This window comes from Jaculus jaculus, chromosome 4 (assembly GCF_020740685.1).
Source record: "Jaculus jaculus isolate mJacJac1 chromosome 4, mJacJac1.mat.Y.cur, whole genome shotgun sequence".
NCBI classification, from domain to species: domain Eukaryota; kingdom Metazoa; phylum Chordata; class Mammalia; order Rodentia; family Dipodidae; genus Jaculus; species Jaculus jaculus.
Genome location: NC_059105.1, coordinates 115,811,073 through 115,829,522, shown reverse-complemented (window position 1 = coordinate 115,829,522; position 18,450 = coordinate 115,811,073). Strand labels below are relative to the sequence as shown.

The 18,450-nt window shown below is 40.7% G+C and overlaps 1 protein-coding gene across 1 annotated transcript in view; it reads left to right on the top strand.

The window, feature by feature from the left end:
• The window catches only part of Acoxl (acyl-CoA oxidase like), a 396,521-nt gene that overhangs the window by 153,666 nt on the left and 224,405 nt on the right, over positions 1-18,450 (top strand).

Genomic DNA, 18,450 nt, shown 5'->3' with positions numbered 1-18,450 from the left:
TGGAATGAAACCAGAACTACAAACTTTCTCCTGTGTTCTTTTTTTCTTCTCTAGCATGTATAATCAATTTCTGACTTAGAGTTGGCATGTGTTTGACATTTTCCACACTGATGAGTGAACTGGTACTGGGGTTTATAAGAAGGTCATCAGGCCTTGACATATCTAGCATGCTGTTGCCAATCTTTTGGGGCCTGGCTGGGAAATGATAAGAACCATGAGGCAGGTAAGCAGGCCAAGATTCTGGGTCGTACAAAGAGTGAATTCTGCAAACTAAGCTGCAGGAAACAATAAACAAAACAAAACACTAAGATGGGTCTAAGCTACCTGAAAAAGTATAAATCAATCACACCCAACAGCCATATCCTAACTATTTCTAAATAGTTATTTTATTTTCCAAATACTGGGGATTAAACATAGAGTCTCCACGCATGCTAGACAAGTGCTCTACCATTAAGCAAATCTGATTCTATTTCTGAATATTTCTGAGGTTTAGTTTGTAGACAGTAAATTGCACAGCTTGTAGTGTATAGTTAGTGAGGTTTGGCAGGCATAAAGCAGTTGTGTGGCAGTCACTTCAACCAACATAAACCATCTCCATCTTCCTGGGAAGTTCCTTGGCCCCTTTGCAGCCAGACTGTCACTGTGCCATCATAGCCAAGTCAGCCAGGTTTCTGATTTATGTTTCCATAGCTTGGGTTGAGCTGCTCCTGAATTTCATGTAAATAAAGTCATACAGTGCATGTTTCATGTTCACTTAATTTCCTTCAACATACTCAAGATATTCCTCAACTTATTGACAGTTTGTTGATTTTTTATTACTGAGAAAGAACATTAAATGAGTAAATACCAATTTGCTCATCAAGTCTCCCACTGGTAGACATTTGAATTGTTCCCCAGCTTTTAGCTACAACCAATAGCCACAGTGTGTCTTGTGCAAGTTTTTAGTGGGAGACTGGCTAAGTGTATGTGTATCATTATAAGAAATTACCAGGTTTTGAGTGGGAATACATAAACTAGAAATTTTTTAAATTGGGCTTTTTTTTTGCTTGAGTGTCATATGCATGTGTTCATGTGTGTGCTGGTATATGTGGGAGAGGGTACATGTGTACACGTGGGTACATATACATGTTTATGTGTGTGGAGGCCAGAGGATGACTTTGGGGGTTGTTCCTTAGGTGTTGTCCATCTTTTCTGGAAAAGGATCTCTTACTGGCCTGAAGTTGCCTAGTGAGGCTGGACTGGCTGGCCAGGGAGCCTCTCTAGGGCTGGGTTACAAGCGCGTGCCGCCACACCTGACCTTGTTTTTGTGTTGTCCTGGGGATCAAACTCAAAAGCCTCATGTTTGCAAGGCCCGCTCTTTACTGACTGAGCCATCTTTCCAGTGTGGGTTGTTTGTTTTCTTACTGATGAATGTGGGAGTTCTCCATAGATTCCATATATAATTTGCAATGTAGGGATCTTACACAAATCCTACTAAATATATTTAGCTGGAATTGCTTTCTAAACATAATTTCCAAATATTGAATATAGAATTATGAGCAGTTTTGATCTTGTATTCTTATATATGGTCTCACTAATGTCACAAGATTTAGTAGTTTCTTTGTAAATTCCAGGATTTACTATATACACAGTATATTATAAATGAATAAATGACTTTATCTAATGTTTTCTTTTACCTTATTGGACTAAATTAAAGCCTCCACTTTAATATTGAATAAACTGTGGAGAGAGTAGCTATGCCCATCTTGTTCTTGATATTGTGGGAAAGGCATTCAGTAGTCTAGCATTAAATATTTAATGTGTATTGTAAGATTTTAAAAAATGATCTGCAGTAGCTTGAAGAATCACAGTTCTATTTCCAGCTGGCTGACATTTTTGTCATAATGTTGAATTTTGACAGAATATGCCAGAAAATTGATTTGTCAAATTAAGCAGTGTGAGTTGTCCAACTTTGTTCTTTTCAGAACTATTTTGTCTGGTATCATGTCTTTTTGTGTTTGCTCTCTTGCATGATTTTTAAATTCATTTCACTTAATTATCTAATTTATGATGACCATAGTATTGGTTATGCACATAGTATTAGTTATTGCATACCTTACATCTGTTTCTTTCTTTTTCTTTTTTTGAGGTAGGATCTTGCTCTACCCCAGGCTGAATTGGAATTCACTCTGAAGTCTCAGGGTGACCTTGAACTCAAGGTGATACTCCTACCTTGGCCTCCCAAGTTCTGGGATTAAAGGAGTACATCACCATGCATATTAATCTTTTTGTTATATGTGAGATCAATAGTGATTATGACTTCTTCATTTCTTACATTTTGTATTCTCTCTCCTCTCCTCCTCTCTTCTCTTTCTCCTTCTTCTCCTTCTCCTTCTCCTTCTCCTTCTCCTTCTCCTTCTCCTTCTCCTTCTCCTACCTTCTCCTTCTCCTACCTTCTCCTTCTCCTTCTCCTTCTCCTACCTTCTCCTTCTCCTTCTCCTTCTCCTACCTTCTCCTTCTCCTTCTCCTTCTCCTTCTCCTTCTCCTTCTCCTTCTCTTCTCCTTCTCTTCTCTTCCCTTCAACTCTCTTCCCTCTCTCCAGTTCGTATGGAGGTTGCATTAGTCACTTTGCTCATTGCTGTAATAAAATACTTGACAAGAAGCAGCTTGAGGAAGAGAAGGATTGATTCTGGCTTGCAGTTTCCAGGGCATACAGTTCCTCACGGCAGGGAAGGCACGGCAGCAGGAGTGAGAGGCTGGCTCGTCTCACTGTAGCCAAAAGGAAGAAACGGAGAAGAACAGGAAGTGGGGCCAGGCTAGAAAACCACAGGCCCGCCCTGCCCTCTGTCCACTCAGTAACCCACGTCCTCTAGGAGGGCTTCACCTCCTAAAGGTTCCACAGCTTTCCCAGACTGTCTCCAGCTAGGGACCACTGTTCAAACACATGAGCCCATGAAGGATATTTCATATTTAAGCCACAACAGAGGTTTATGTTGTCTTTTCAAGTTTTGATGAAATTTATTATGTTTCTGTTTTAAATTCATTTGGTATCTGTGGTTTGCATGTAAATGTATGTCCCTCATATCCTCAAATACTTCTAAGCTGAAGTCTCCAGAAGCCTGCTGGAGGGGGTGTGTCACTGGGTTAGATCTGAATTCCAGCCCAAAGGTATAGAGAGAGGAGTTTGAGCTCGGGGCCCCTGCTTGCTGCCTGTTGGTGTTTACTGGCTGCAGTTTTTTTTTCTTCTCTCTGTTTGTATGTGTGGAAGTAAGCAGCTTGTTTGACCATTGATGGAACTTTCCCTGGATTTGTAAGCCTGAAATAAACTCAGTCCTCCCCTAAACTGTATCTGCATGGGAGTTCTTCCCAGCAACCTGAAGCTGACTACAACAGAATATACTGTAATCTTTTAAGTTCCTTGTGCTTGTTTTGGTTTGATTTCTGTGTTCTCTCCTTCTCTCTTAATATGAAGGGTGAAATTATTGTACTGCCCCCTCCCTTTTTATCTAAAATAATCATATAACTCTAAAATTTTTCTTCAAGCTCACCAGCTGCATTGCTCTAACTTTGATATATTTTTATATAGCTAAAAATAGTTTGAAATTTTCCTTGTGCTATCTCCTTTGACCATGTATTATTTGGAAGTGCTGCCATGGTTCTAAGAATATTCTTTTTTTTGTTTGTTTGTTTGCTTGCTTCTGTTTTTTGAGGTAGGGTCTCACCCTGGCTCAGGGTGACCTGGAATTAACTACGTAGTCTCAGGGTGGCCTCGAACTCATGGCGATCCTCCTACCTCTGCCTCCTGAGTGCTGGGATTAAAGGCGTGCGCCACTACGCCCGGCTCTAAGAATATTCTTTCTATGAATTCTCTATTTGAACTTTATGAATTTGTGTGTATACTGTTATGTCCAGTTCTCCGCAACCCCAGTGACCACCAAGGAGAACCATACACGTATGCAAGGTCAAGAAGCTTTATTTCAGGCTTAAGTTTGGTCTCTTGACTTCACCAACACAGTGGATCCTTACAAGAGCCCTGAGTAGTGGGGGGGGGTAGGGTTTTTATAGGGATTTGAACATAGAAGAAGGGGATGGGTACATGATTGGCTGATTTAAACAGTGTACTCTTCTGATTGGCTTAGGATTTTGGTGGGCAAAATTGGCGGGCTGGGGCTAGGGGAATTGAACTTGTCTATGACTATAGGAAAGTATGGTGTAATCAGTTTCCAGTAACCATTAAACCCACCCTTACCAGAAAATAAAAACTGAGACTTTGCCGAGAAACAGAAACAGGCCTACTGAGGACTCTGAAGCCTGTCATGGCGTCCATCTGGTTCCTGCGTCCTTCATATACATGTATTCTGACTTGGGTATAATGTTCCTCGTAGCTCTGAGGATGTATCTGAGAGGAGAAATATGTCAGTTGGGTCAAGTTGGCTAATTGTGCTCTGAAGATAATATATATCCTTAATGTCTTTCTGCCTACTTGTTTTATTAGTGATTGGGAGAACACTGGCTTTTCCGATTATGAATCTGTAAGTTCTCCTTTCAGTTTTTGCTTCAAGTACTTTGAAAGTTGTTTTTTCTTTACTTTTTATTGAAACCTCCATACATACAGACACTATAACATGATCATAATCTCCTCCCACCATTCTTTCTTTAACCCCTCCTAAACTCTCCTCCTGAATCCCTTCTTTCCAACTAGTATCTTTGACTTTTTGATGTTATCAGTATTTTTCCTCCTTTTATGCATGTCTTGTATAGATACTGACTGTGATACCATGAATATCAAGGTCACTTTGTGTCTGGAAGACAGTGTGGTAAGCACTCCTGCCTTTTGCTTGTACCTTCTTCCTACCACCTCTTCTGCAATGGTCCCTGAGCCTTGGAGGGTGTGACAGAGATGTCTCAGTGTTAAATACTCACTGTAACTTCTCAGCACTTTGGTGGGTTTCCAGTCATTCCTGTGGTCACTGCCATCTGCTAAAAGAAGAATCTTTAGCCAAAAGTGAACATAACATTAATATTTGGCATAAACACAAGTATTTGGAGGGCAGTTTGGTGGGTATAAGACATTCGTTTAGCCAGACAGCAGTAGCACATTCCCTTTTAGAGCTGATGACCTCCTCAGCCATAGGCTTTAAGTACCAGACAGGAACTTCCCACCCCACCCCCAGAATGGGGCCTCAGATCCAATCAGAGAGCAGTTGGTTTCCCTGACAAAATAGGCATGTCAGCCTGGCCTGGTGGTGCACGCCTTTAATCCCAGCACTGGGAGGCAGAGGTAGGAGGATTGCCATGAGTTTGAGGCCATCCTGAGACTACATAGTGAATTCCAGGTCAGCCTGGGCCAGAGTGAGATCCTACCTCGAAAAAAAAAAAGGCATGTCATCATTGTACCAGTTGGCACATTTGACCTGGCTAGCCAGCTACAAAGCTTGCAGGGCCTACTGCTTGTTAAGATCCTTGATGTCTTTTCTTCCCCAACAGGCTACATAGCTCTTTCCAGAATCCTGACAGCTAGTCAACAGGGAAGAGGCCTCCAGCTAAGATCTACCTTGATTTGTCAGTGACCCAAAGCACAGGCATGTGGAGTCTTCAGCAATGGGGCCTTATCATCTAGTTTTGGTGGGCAATCAAGATTCTTGGCAATATCCTGTAATGTTTTGGGAGCATCCACAAGGTATTTCTGCCCAAACTCTCTCTCTCTTTTAACATGTGTATTATTTAGGTAGTGAAGGAGCAGGTTTTCATATAGCTTATTTATAACATGTTTAATTTTTAAAAAATATTTTATTTTTATTTATTTAGTTGACAGAGAAAGAGGGAGGGAAGGAGGGAGGGAGAGGGGGAGAGAGAGAGATAATGGGTACACCAGGGCCTCTAACCACTGAAAATGAACTCCAGATGCATGTGCCCCCTTGTGCATCTGGTTAATGTTGGTCCTGGGGAATCAAACCTGGGTACTTTGGCTTTGCAGGCAAGCACCTTGTTGCAGTCTGGTTTGCATTGCTGGTAGAAATCACCCAACCAAGAGAGAGTAGCTTCTGGGAAAAAGAGATTTATTTTGGCTTACAGGCTCAAGGGGAAGCTCCATGATGGCAGGGGAAAACGATGGCATGAGCAGAGGGTGGACATCACCCCCTGGCCAACATAAGGTGGACCATAGCAACAGAAGGGTGTGCCAAACACTGGCATGGGGAAACTGGCTATAAAGCCCATAAGCCCGCCCCCAACAATACACTCCCTCCAGTAGGCATTAATTCCCAAATTTCCATCAGCTGGGAACCTAGCATTCAGAACACCTAAGTTTATGGGGGACACCTGAATCAAACCACCACATTCCGCCCCTGGCCCCCATAAACTGATATCCATGCATGATGTAAAATACAATGCATTCAGTCTGACTTTAAAAGTCCCCATAGTTTTTTTTATCAATTCCAATGATGTTCATATATCCCCATAGTTCAAGATCTTTTAACTGAGCCGTAATACCAAAAAATAACCTCAAAAAACCCATAATGGCACAGAACAAATATTCACACTGCAAAAGATGGCATTGGGCATAGCAAAGAAACATTCAACCAAGAGAGAGAATGGGTACACCAGGGCCTCTAACCACTGCAAATGAACTCCAGAAGCATGTGCCCCCTTGTGCATCTGGTTAATGTTGGTCCTGGGGAATCAAACCTGGGTCCTTTGGCTTTGCAGGCAAACACCTTAACCACTAAGCCATCCCTCCAGCCCCAACATGTTTAATTTTTATTACCTCTCATCCCACGCCCTCCTCTCCTCATCCCCTCCCCTGACCTAAAAGTTATGTTTTTTAAAAGTATTTTTAAGATGCAAATACACAGAAGATTCTTATTTCTTTTTGGAGTATTGACTTTGGCATTTTTTTCTTCACCCTGAAAATATTCCTCATTTTGAAGTTGTTTGTGTCTTTGTATTGCTACTCCAGGTATAGGTATGTCTCATGGTAGTTCTGTTTTTAGGTTTTGTTGTTTTGACTTCCATAGTAGTTGCACATGTTTAACATTCCCAACCATTTGCACTGGCTGCCATTTGTTTGCTGTTCTGACTAGGGTGAGATGTACTCTTAAAGCAGTTTCAGTTTGCATTTTACAGATTGCTAAAGTTGTTGCATGTATTTCTTTTGAGAACTGTCTAGTCAATGAATTAGACCACTTATTGGTAGGATGATTTGGTTTATTTTCTTGATGCTTAGCTTTTAAAAATTTATATATATCCAGGTGTGGTGGTGCATGCCTTTAATCCCCAGCACTCGGGAGGCAGAAGTAGGAGGATCGTCATGAGTTTCAGGCCACCCTGAAACTCCATAGTGAATTCCAGGTCAGCCTGGGATAGAGTGAGACCCTACCTTGAAAAACAAACAAAAAATTTTATATATATATATATATATATATATATATATATATATATTTTTTTTTTTTTTAATTACATACATTATAGTCTTGTATGCCCTCACCCCTAGTCCCCATTTCCCTAAGGGCCCTCCGTAGGGTGCTTGGTATTCATGGTGGGGTAATTAGGACCTCTGTCAGTCTGGAAGGGGGAGCTGTGCCTCAGGATATTTCTACACACCCTGTGACTCTTCCAATATCCCTCCCTCCTCACCTACAACAGCCCCTGAGCATTGGTGGGTGTGTTAACAGAATGTTTTTAATATTGAGTTCTTTGTATTTCTGTGATAATGTGTTTCAGTTCACTAACATGCTTGTTTCTAATTCTCTGGAGGCAGTGTATTGGGGGCAACACTCATGTCACTGCTTCCTCTGCAGTTTCTTCTGGACACTGGTAAATGAAATAGGAGAGGCACATCCTGTGGTGAGCAGTAGATTATATTTTCTTACTGAATTTATGGATGTTGGATCTCCCCAATATTCTCTGCTGTCTGTTAAATAAAACAGACTCTAACCAAGAGTGAGAGCCGCTTTGATGAAGAGGGATATGAATATAATTTTGAGAGATATTTTGATGAAGATACTCACTCAACTTGCCCAGAGCATAAAGGGGGATTCTCTCTGAGGGTTGTGAGCGTCCTGCCTGTGGGGCACTAACTTGGTTGCCAGCACCAATTATGAGCTCTTGCCCACTGAGTGGGCCTCATATCCAATCAGAGGGCAGCTGGTTACCCACATGGAGTGTGTGCTTCTTTTCTGACTGATAGATTGTGTGGCTTGCAGCAACTCCTGCTTATTTGTGCTATGCTTGCTGTTGGTGAGCATTATTACACAGTAGCTCCCGCAGCACTTTCTAGCACCATGACGGTTTTCCAGAAGAGGACTGGCTTTCTTCTCAGTTCCTGTGTTCTCTTGGTGTCATGAGATGGCAGCCTGTGGTGTCTTCAGAAATAATTGGGTTTGCAAGTACCTACACTGTTCTGGGACCTCACAGATCTCCCTGGCAACTGCTCACTGTGGTGAGTGACCCAGTGCTGGTCCTGGGATTCATAATGTAGGGCCTATGGTTTTAGAATTAAGATTTCTCCACCTTCTACTTGGCATATTAAACTGGTCTGTCAACCTCCCTTAACTTGAGATAGTATTTTGTATACTGGTATGCCAAAGGAAGGTTTCTAATATACTAAATACTTTAGTCTTATAGATTTGTGTAGTTCACCTCCCTACCATCTGTTTCCTTGATTCCCCCATCCTCCCAACCCCCAAATTATTGCCCTCTATAGTATCATCTTCTCTCCTTCCTATTTTCACTTTTGCCTGGTCTCCCTCCAGTTGTGCGCCCATAGTCCTAATGCGTATTCCCTTGTTCATTCAACTTCAGCTGGTCCAGTTTAGGACCCACATGTGAGAGAAAAAAACACAGCACTTGACTTTCTTAAACTGCATGACTTCATTCAGGATGATATTTTCCCGTCCATTTATTTTCCTATAAATTTCATGATTTTATTATTCTTCCTTACTGCTGAGTAGAATTCCAGTCTGTGTATGTATGTGTGTGTAGATATATAGACATATATATATGCATATATATGACATCTTCTTTATTTATTCATTAGTCAGTGGGCATTTGGGTTAATTCCAATTTCCTAGCTATTGTGAATAGAGAAGTGATAAACATAGTTTAGCATTTATCTCTGAAGTAAAGGGTGGAGTGGAATAGCTGGATTAGATCTATTTTCATATATTTCATGAGTCTCCAGACTGATTTCCATAATGCTTGTACAAGTTTGCACTCTTACCAACAGTGAATGAGGGTTCCTCTTTCCATACATTCTCACCAACATTTGTTGTCATTTGATTTTTTGATGATTGCCATCCTGACCGTAGTAAGGTGGAATATCAAAGTTATTTTGATTTTCATTTCCTTGATGACTAAGGATATTGAACATTCACTTGAGTGATGTAAATTTGTATTTCTTCCTTTGAGCATTCACTGTTCAGTTCTCTGTCCCATCTCTTGTGTGGATTGTTCAATTTTTATTACTTAGTTGTTTTAGTTCTTTGTAGATTCTAAATATGAAGCCTCTGGCCGAGGTATAGCTGGCAAACATTTTCCCCTGTTCTATGTGTTGTCTGTTGGCTCTGTTGATGGTATGCCTGTGCATCCAATAGCTTTTTGAGTTTCATGAGATACCACTGGTTGAGTGTTTGTTTAATTTCCTGGGCTACTTAGGTTTATTCAGAGTGTCTTTCCCCACTCCTATATCTTGAAGTATTCTCCCTATTTATTTTTCAGTCATTTTAGAGTTTCAGGTTTTATATTGATGTCCTTAATCTATTTGGAGTTGATTTTTGTGCAGGGTTAAAGAAGTGAATTTGGATTCATTTTTCCAGCTGTCTTTTCTCCAGTGTGTGTTGTTGACTCCTTTGCCAAAGATCTGGTCACAGAAGCTGCTTGAACTAAGGCCTGGATCTTCTATTTTGTTACATTGTTCTATCTGTCTGTTTAAATGCCAGTACTATGCTGGTCTTACTATTATGGCTTTGTAGTATAACTTGAAATCAGATATGGTAGTACCTTCAGAGGTGTTTCTTTTGCTGAAGATAACATTAGATATGAGAGGACTTCTATAGTTCTACATTTTTCCTCCTTTCTCCCATGAAGTTCCAACATGGTTGCAAGTCCACTATCCTGACCAGAGGTCTGGTCTTTAGCTTTTTCAGTTCTTTATAACTTTGGTATTAACCCTCCTGGTATGTAGTTAACAAAAATGTTTTGTTTTAAAAGCCATTTTATTTATTTATTTGAGATACAGAGAGAGATATATAGAAATAGGCAGATAGAAAGAGACAGAGAGAGAGAATGGGCACACCAGGGCCTCTAGCCACTGCAAATGAACTCCAGACATGTGCGCCCCCTTGTGCATCTGGCTTATGTAGGTCCTGGGGAGTCAAACCTGGATCCTTTGGCTTTGCAGGCAAGCGCCTTAACCACTTAGCCATCTCTCCAGCACCCCCCCCCACTTTTTTCCCATTCTATAGGCTGTCCCTTCACTTTGGTGATTGTGTCCTTTCCTGTGCTTGTAATCCCATTTGTCAGTTCTTGGGATTATTTCCTATACCACTGGAGTCATGCTCAGAAGGCCTTTGTGCCTATATCTTAAAGTGCTTTGCCTAGGTTTTACTCTGTCACTTTCAAAATGGCAGGTCTTACATTTTGAAATGATTTTTGTGCAGGGAGACATGGGTCTAGATTTATTCATTTTTAAAGATTTATTTATTTATTTATGAGAAGCAGAGAGAAGGAGAAAGAGAGAGAGAGAGAGAGAAAGGCAAGAATGGGCACACCAGGGCCTCTAGCCACTGCAAACAAACTTCCAGATGCATGCACCACCATGTGCAGAATTAAACCTGGGTCCTTAAGCTCTGCAGGCAACTGCCTTAACCACTAAACCATCTCTGCAGCCCTAGTTTTATTCTTTTACATGAGGAAATCTAGTTTTCCCATCATAAAAAAATGTTTTTTTTTTTTTGTTTTTTTTTTTTTTAGTTTTTCGATGTAGGGTTTCGCTCTAGCCCAGGTGGACCTAGAGTTCACTATGTAGTCTCAGGGAGGCCTTGAACTCACAGCCATCCTCCTACCTCTGCCTCCGAGTGTCAAAATACATTTTTGAGAACTTTAAAAAAATAAGGTGTTTCCAATTGTGTGGGTTTATTCCTGGGTTCTGTCTATCTTATAGGCCTAGATTTCTGTTCTGGTGCCATGCCATTTTGTGACTATGGCTTTATAGTATAATTTGAGATTGGAATTGTGATACTCCTAGACCTATACTTTCTGCCAAGGAGTGTTTTGGCTATTTGAAGCATTTTCTGTTTCCATATGAAATCTAGGATATTTTTCTGGTTCTGCGATAGGGTTATTAGAACTTTGATGGGGATTACCTTAGATCTATAGCTTGCTTTTGGTAATATGGCTATTTTTACAATATTAATTCTGCCAACCCATGATCATAGGTAGTCTTTACATCTTTTAGTCTCTCAATCAATTTCTTCCTCAGTGTCTTATTCTCATTGTAAGGTCTTATACCTCCTAGATTGATTCCTATGGTTATATTTTGAAATTATTGTGGATGGATCATTTTTTCTGACTTCTTTCTCAATGAATTTACTATTGGTATTTAAAAAATTATTGATAATAGATATTGAACCAACCATGCATCTCTGGGAAGAAAACACCTTGATGTATGATCTTCTTAGTGTATTTCTGAATTTAATTTGAAAAAATTTTTGTTGAGAATTTTTACATCTGTATTCATCAGGAAATTGTCTATAGTTTAAATTATTGTTTTATCATTATCTAGTTTTGTTATCATGGTAATATTGGACTGACTTTGTATAATTAGTTTGGTAGTGTTTCTTCCCTTAGTAGACTTCACCAGTGAATATGCCTAGTACTGGGCTTTTTTTGTGGGGAGACATTTTAATCACTGGTTCAACCTTGTTGTTTGTCATGGATTTGTTTAAGTTGTCTCTAGCTTGTTGATTTAATTTTGGTAGGTCATAGGTGTCTAGGAATTTATTCATTTTTCTCTAGATTTTCTAGTTTTTTTTTAATAATGTTTCCAATTATTCTCTGAAAATTTCTGTACTCTACCCGTTTTCATTTCCCATTTTATTAAATTGGGTATTCTCTCTCCCTCTCTCTTTTGGTTAGGTTGGCTTGTAGTCTTTGTTGTGCTTTGAATGTAAAATGTCCCTCATAGGCTTATGTGCTTGAACACTTGGTCCACAGATGGTGGCACTAATAGGGAAATTTATGGAACCTCTAAAAGGTGGATCCTTGCTGGAGGAATGAGGCACAGGGAGAGGGTCTTGAGATTTTATAGCCTGGCCTTGCTATTGCTTTCTAGCTTTCTTGCACTATGATATGATAAGTTTCTCTTTGCCCTTTCTTCTGGCTTAAGGGTTCTAGGTTTGGTCTCTTGACCATATCCTAGAGTTCTTCAATGTGGTCATGCTAATTTTTTCCTTATTATATTTGAATGCAGTATGTCATCAACTTTGTCCTCTCTTTCTGATATTATTTCTCTTGTTTAGCCCACTCAACTGTTGATACTTTCTATAGTATTTTTCTACTTGATTCATTGAGTTCATTTCCAGCATTTCTCTTTGTTATTTTTGTTCTCTCCCTCAAAATCTCAATTTTCTTACTGAAATTTTCTTCCACATTGCTGACTTTTTCACCCTCATTGCTGATTTTTCTCACCCATTTTACTGAGGCCAGCTTTATAGTGTCTTTAGCAGGTAATATCTTTGTATATACTCCCTTAGGTCCTTATGCATTTCTTTGAGAAGTCACTTATACTAATTATACAAATCAATGGCTTTTTCTGTGGCATTTCAATACACTTATAAATAGTACCTTATTCAAATCCGTCCTCTCAAGCACCTACTTCTCTCTTCCCCAACCTAGTTCTCTCTCTTCCCTGTCCTACTTTTCGACTATCTTTTTGTAGATTTTGCATATGACAGGAAACATGTGATACTTGTCTTTCTGTGTTTCAGTTATTATGCTTACTATGAAATTAGTTCATTTTCTTGCAAATGGCATGATTTCATTCTTCTTTATAGGTGGATAAACACTCCATATTGTATACATAGCACACTTGATCCATTCGTCCAATGGTGGGCACTTAGGCTAATTTTATAGCTTAGCTTTTGTGAATAGTGGCACAGTGAAAACGGGTTTGCAGGTATCTCTGTAGTATGCTGATATCTTTTCCTTTGCTATATGCCCAGAAGTGAGACACAAATGTATAGATATAGCTTTAGTTTTTTGAGAAACCTCCAAACTACTTTTTCATAATGACTGTGCTAATTTACATTCCCACTAATAGTAAGAGTCCTTTTCTCTCCACATCTTTCCTATCATTTGAAATTACATATATACTTTTCTCTTGAGAACTCGGCTTGAATCACTTGGCAATCACACATGCTTGGCCCTCAGTGGGGTTGCATGTATTCCCCATGGGGTTGTGGGTTATGTGTTGTGGGAGCAGCAGTCAGTTTTTTGTGGGGGAGGCAATGCCTCTAGGCATGATGTCTTATCCTGTGGCTCTTACAGTTTTCAACCCCCTTTTCCACAAAATTCTCTGAGCTGTGGTGGATGTGTTTTAATTCTACTTTAGTGATGTGCTCTTAGGAGGCTCTGGATCCCTGCTTTGGTGAGTATCCTTAGGGTCTATCTATTTCACCCTGGTACTGATTATCAGGTTCCCCATGGAAGCAATACTCTTGCTCATCTCCCCAATTCCTCTTGGTTTTAGCTGTGAGTTAGCTAAAGTATGAGGGGTGGTTTACCTCCTTGGGTCTTACTACCTTTTGAAAAAGAACAGATTCGCCAATGGAGAGTGAAGTCAGCATAGTTTAAATGGGATAAGCAGGCTGGAGAGATGGCTTAGCAGTTAAGACATTTGCGGGCAAAGCCAAAGGATCCTGGTTTGACTTTCCAGGACCTATGTAAGCCAGATACACAAGGGACACATGCTTCTGGAGTTCATTTGCAGTGGCTGGAGGCCCTGGTATGTCAATTCATTTTCTCTCTCTGTGTCTCTCTCTCTCTCCATCTTTCTCTCCCTCAAATAAATAAATAAAATATGTTAAAATATTTCATTTTAAAAATAAATAAATGAGATAAGCATTAGTATTTTAGGGAGAATTTGCTGTATGTGGCACCTCTTTTGGCCAAAGACTAGTGACAGCTTGACATTGGAGAACATAATTTTTGTCTCCATAGCAGCCTTAATTGTTTTAACTATAATGTGACATGGGGAATTTCTTCTCTAGTCTTATCTATTTGGTATTGCTTGTTTCCTGTAGCTGGATGGTCCTCTCTTTTGTAAGCTTTGGGAAATTGTTATTTATATTTTATTAAGACATTTGTTATGCCTTTGACCTAAAGTTCTTTCCCTTCTTGTATGCTCATGACTTAATGTTTGGTATTTTTAGGTATCCCACATGTAGCAGACAGCCTCATGCTGCTGAGATGAACTTCCAAACCAGGCATAGTCATGAAGGAAGGATTTATTGAAGCTTACAGATTTAGGGGAAGTTCTATAATGGCAGAAGAAACTGCCCCCACTTCACAGGTTCAGGCAGAGAGAAAAGCCACCACCAACACCACAAACAAGCACACTCCAGGAATACCAGGTAAAGTTCAAGCACTTTGTATATCTTTAGATTGAAATTCCAAATCCACTCCCAAACACACCTTAGGGGTGGATCCTAGGATCCACCCATAATGACAACTCTTCTAGCTAGGCAGCTAGAGATCTAATTTAAAAACTTTAATGAACTCCTGAATCAATTAGGGGGCATTAATTCTAACCGCCACAGTCCACTGCAGGCCCACACACATTCATGACCATCTCACATTGTTTGTTGTGTTCAGTCTAAGTTGAAAGGTCCCCACAGTCTTAACCAACCTAAGATAGTTCCAAAGTTCCAAGTCTCATCCAATATTTAAGATAGTCTCTTAGCCATGAGTCCTGAAAACAAGTTTATATACTTTCAACATATAAAGGCACAGAGTAAATATTTTCAACTGTTATAAGGCATAGTAAGGAGAAACTGGAGCAATGCAAACTCAATAACCATCAAGCAAACATCAAACTTCTGCAGTTCAAGTCCGATATCATAACCAGAGACTGACAGTCTCCAGATTTTCTAATTCCACCCCTCCAGCAGGGCTGGATTGCCAGGGAAAACTTCCATCCTGAGCCAACAATATTATATGGTAGCCATTATTCAATCTTGGTATATCCAAAATAGTTTCTTATCTCCATGTAAACCATAGTCCATCTTCCAGTGGCTCCATTGGCCTACGAGGATCATCACACCCTGCTTGCACGCTGTGTCTCAGCAGTGGCTCCCGGAACTATGTGCACTTCATGATGAACTCCACACATTCTTCATGCTTCCAAAAACCAGTACCAGGTGTGCAAGACACAGCCATATTCTTGTTTCTTTTTTTGGGGGGGGGGATTTCAAGGTAGGTTCTCACTCTAGCTCAGGCTGACCTGGAATTCACTATGTAGCCTTAGGGTGGCCTCAAACTCACAGCAATCCTCCTACCTGTGCCTCCCAAGTGCTGGGATTAAAGGCCTGTGCCACCATTCCCAGCCTGACATAGCCATATTCTTAATTCAGAGATGAAATAAATCACAAACTTCAACAGCAGGCTGCTGCTTTTCAGATCTCTTTTCAAAAAAAATACATTCCTACCATTCAATCTTTCTGGGGTGGGATCAACTCAGGTATTATCTCCATTGTTTTAATGTCAAGAAGGGCTGGAGGGATGGCTTAGCAGTTAAGGCACTTGCCTGCAAAGCCAAAGGACCCAGGTCTGATTACCTAGGACCCACATAAGCCAGACACACAAGGTGGCACATGCATCACAGAGTTCATTTGCAGTGGCTGTACATCCTGGTGTGCCCATTTTCTGCCTCTCTCTTTCTCTCAAATAAATAAAAATAAATCAGAAAATTTTAAAAAAAGGTTAATGTAAAGCAATTAATCCATCTTCCTTAAAATTGCTAATGTGTTTGATAGTAGCAACTTCAGTAATATAAAACCAGTCTCTGTGCCAGTAAATTTTAAACTTGTTTTAATTTCTCCAATTTAAAAATCTTGTAACTCTCAGTCCTGTATCTTAGCACGTACATTAGTTCATTACAAATTTGACCTTGATCAAACTCTCTGGGTATTGGCAGTAGAATGCAGTGTGGTGGTTTGATTCAGGTGCCCCATAAACTTCAGTGTTCTGAATACTAGGTTCCCAGTTGGTGGAAATTTGATGGGAATTAACACCTCCAGGAGGCAGTGTATTGTTGTGGGCAGGATTATGGGTATTATAGCCAGTTTCCCCATGCCAGTATTTGGCACACTCTTCTGTTGCTATTGTCTATCTTATGTTGGCCGTTAGGTGATGTCCACCCTCTGTTCTTGTCATTGTTTTTCCCTGCCATCATAGAGCTTCTCCTTGAGTCTATAAGCTAAAATAAACCCTTTTTTCCCCCAAAAGCTGCTCTTGGTTGGGTGATTTCTGCCAGCAATGCAAATCTGATTGCAACATAAAGCCAGCCCTTATGCCAGTGGCCCAGTTCTACAATGTTCTCTGCAGTTTTTCCTTTCCCTTAGAAAGTTCACAAGCCAAGCCTCCAAATACAATTCTCTCTGAGCTTAACATTTTCAAACTCTCATAGGAATAGTTCACAAAACTTGGCTTCCTGCTCCAGAAGGCATCTTCAGTTGCAAGCACCAAGTTATTCATTCCTCTAGCACACAAGTCCCCAAAGACTAAACCCCACATGGTCAGATTCATCTTGGCAGTCTGTCCCACTCCTTGGTACCTCCTCGCGTGTGCAGCTTCCAGGCGGGTCTGGGCTTGACCCTGGGGGGCCTGGCCTACTTAGTGTCCAGGCTGTGGAGTGTGACAGAGGTAGTCCCTGCTCTGGGAAGCACAGGCAGGCTGGCGGGCTGCGGAGTGAGTTCAGTGCAAAATAGGGCTGCACTCCAATTCCAGCAAGTGGGGTCCAGGTTCATACCCAAGTAGAGGTAGAGCTTGCCTGGTCCCTGGCCACCCTACCTTACAGTAGTAGGACTTTGGAGTGCAATCTGCTCCAGAGTTTCCACCCTGGTGGTGACTGTGAGGAGAGCCAGGCCCAGACAGGAGGCCACAGCCAAGTAGAGCTGATCTCCAGTCACAGCAAGTGGGTAGAGGTTTATTCGCAGGTGGGAGTGGCTCTCACTTGGGCCCTGTTTGCCCTACACCACCAGGCACCCAGGGCTTCAGAGTACAATCAGCTCCAGAATCCCTACGCTGGGTTTTTATAAGCATTTTATTGAGAATTTTTGCGTCTACGTTTCATCAAATAATGATCCAATTTTTTTTTTTTTTTGGTTGTGTTCTCAGGCTTTGGTATCAGAATAATACTGGCTTTATAAAATGAGTTTGGAATGCTTCCTTAACTTCCTGTTATAGACAATAGTTTGAGGATCAGTTGTGTTAGTAGTTCTTTAAAAATCTGGTAAATTCAGCAGCAAATCTGTCTGGATGTCTACATCTTAAAACAAATTGATGTTTATGCTAACGACTATGAATTGAACACTTTTCAATGGCATACAAGTCACATCATATTGTTCTGAGTAAGCATGCACAAACATTACATGTCAGTCCTAAAAACAACAGCAACAACAATCCCCCTATGGAGAGGTTTGTGTTTGCCATTGTGTATCCTGATTTCCTTCTCTTTCTAGTTTATATGCTTGCTTCCCTCCTTCCACTTTTGAGGAAACAGCTCAAGCCGATCACAGAATGACTGAAATTCATGTTAACTTCCCCTTCTTCTGCTTTGCTTTTTCTTTCTCTGTAAGTGTTAAAAACCTGGTCATAGGTTTTGTTATTCCCATGGATGCATGACACTGGTCAGTCAGCTGGTTTAGGTTTCAGGGTCTGGGTAACTTAATACTTGATGGTGAAATGGCCATGCAGTGCTTTTGGTCCTATGCAAACAGGAGGGTGCTCCATATCTCTATACAAGCCTGGAGTTAGCAGGAAAAACTGACCTCCAGCCAGGATGGTCAGCGCTGCCTCTCCTCCCATCTCCTATAACAAAAATGTGTATAGTCAGACTCCACGATGGAAAGGCGGGTGGTGGAAGGGAGGTGGAATGCTTTCTGTCAGAGCAGTGTTTATATACCCAGCAGCTGCGCAGTGACTTACTGGCTGGTTTGTCAGGTGAAAGACAGACACTAGTATAATCTGAACTGTATAAAATCAATAAATCATGTTTTAGTCTAAGTACAGTGTATTTCAAAATTATGCAATGTTTACTTGCAATTCAAATTTCCCTGGGCACCCTCTATTTCTATGTTCCAGATCTAGCAGCTTTATTTGCTGGTGGTGGAGTCACATGTGGTCCCCACCTCAAGGAGCTTATAAGGTCTGGCTGGGTTCTTTTTCCTCCCCCTCCCTCTTTTCCTCCATTCT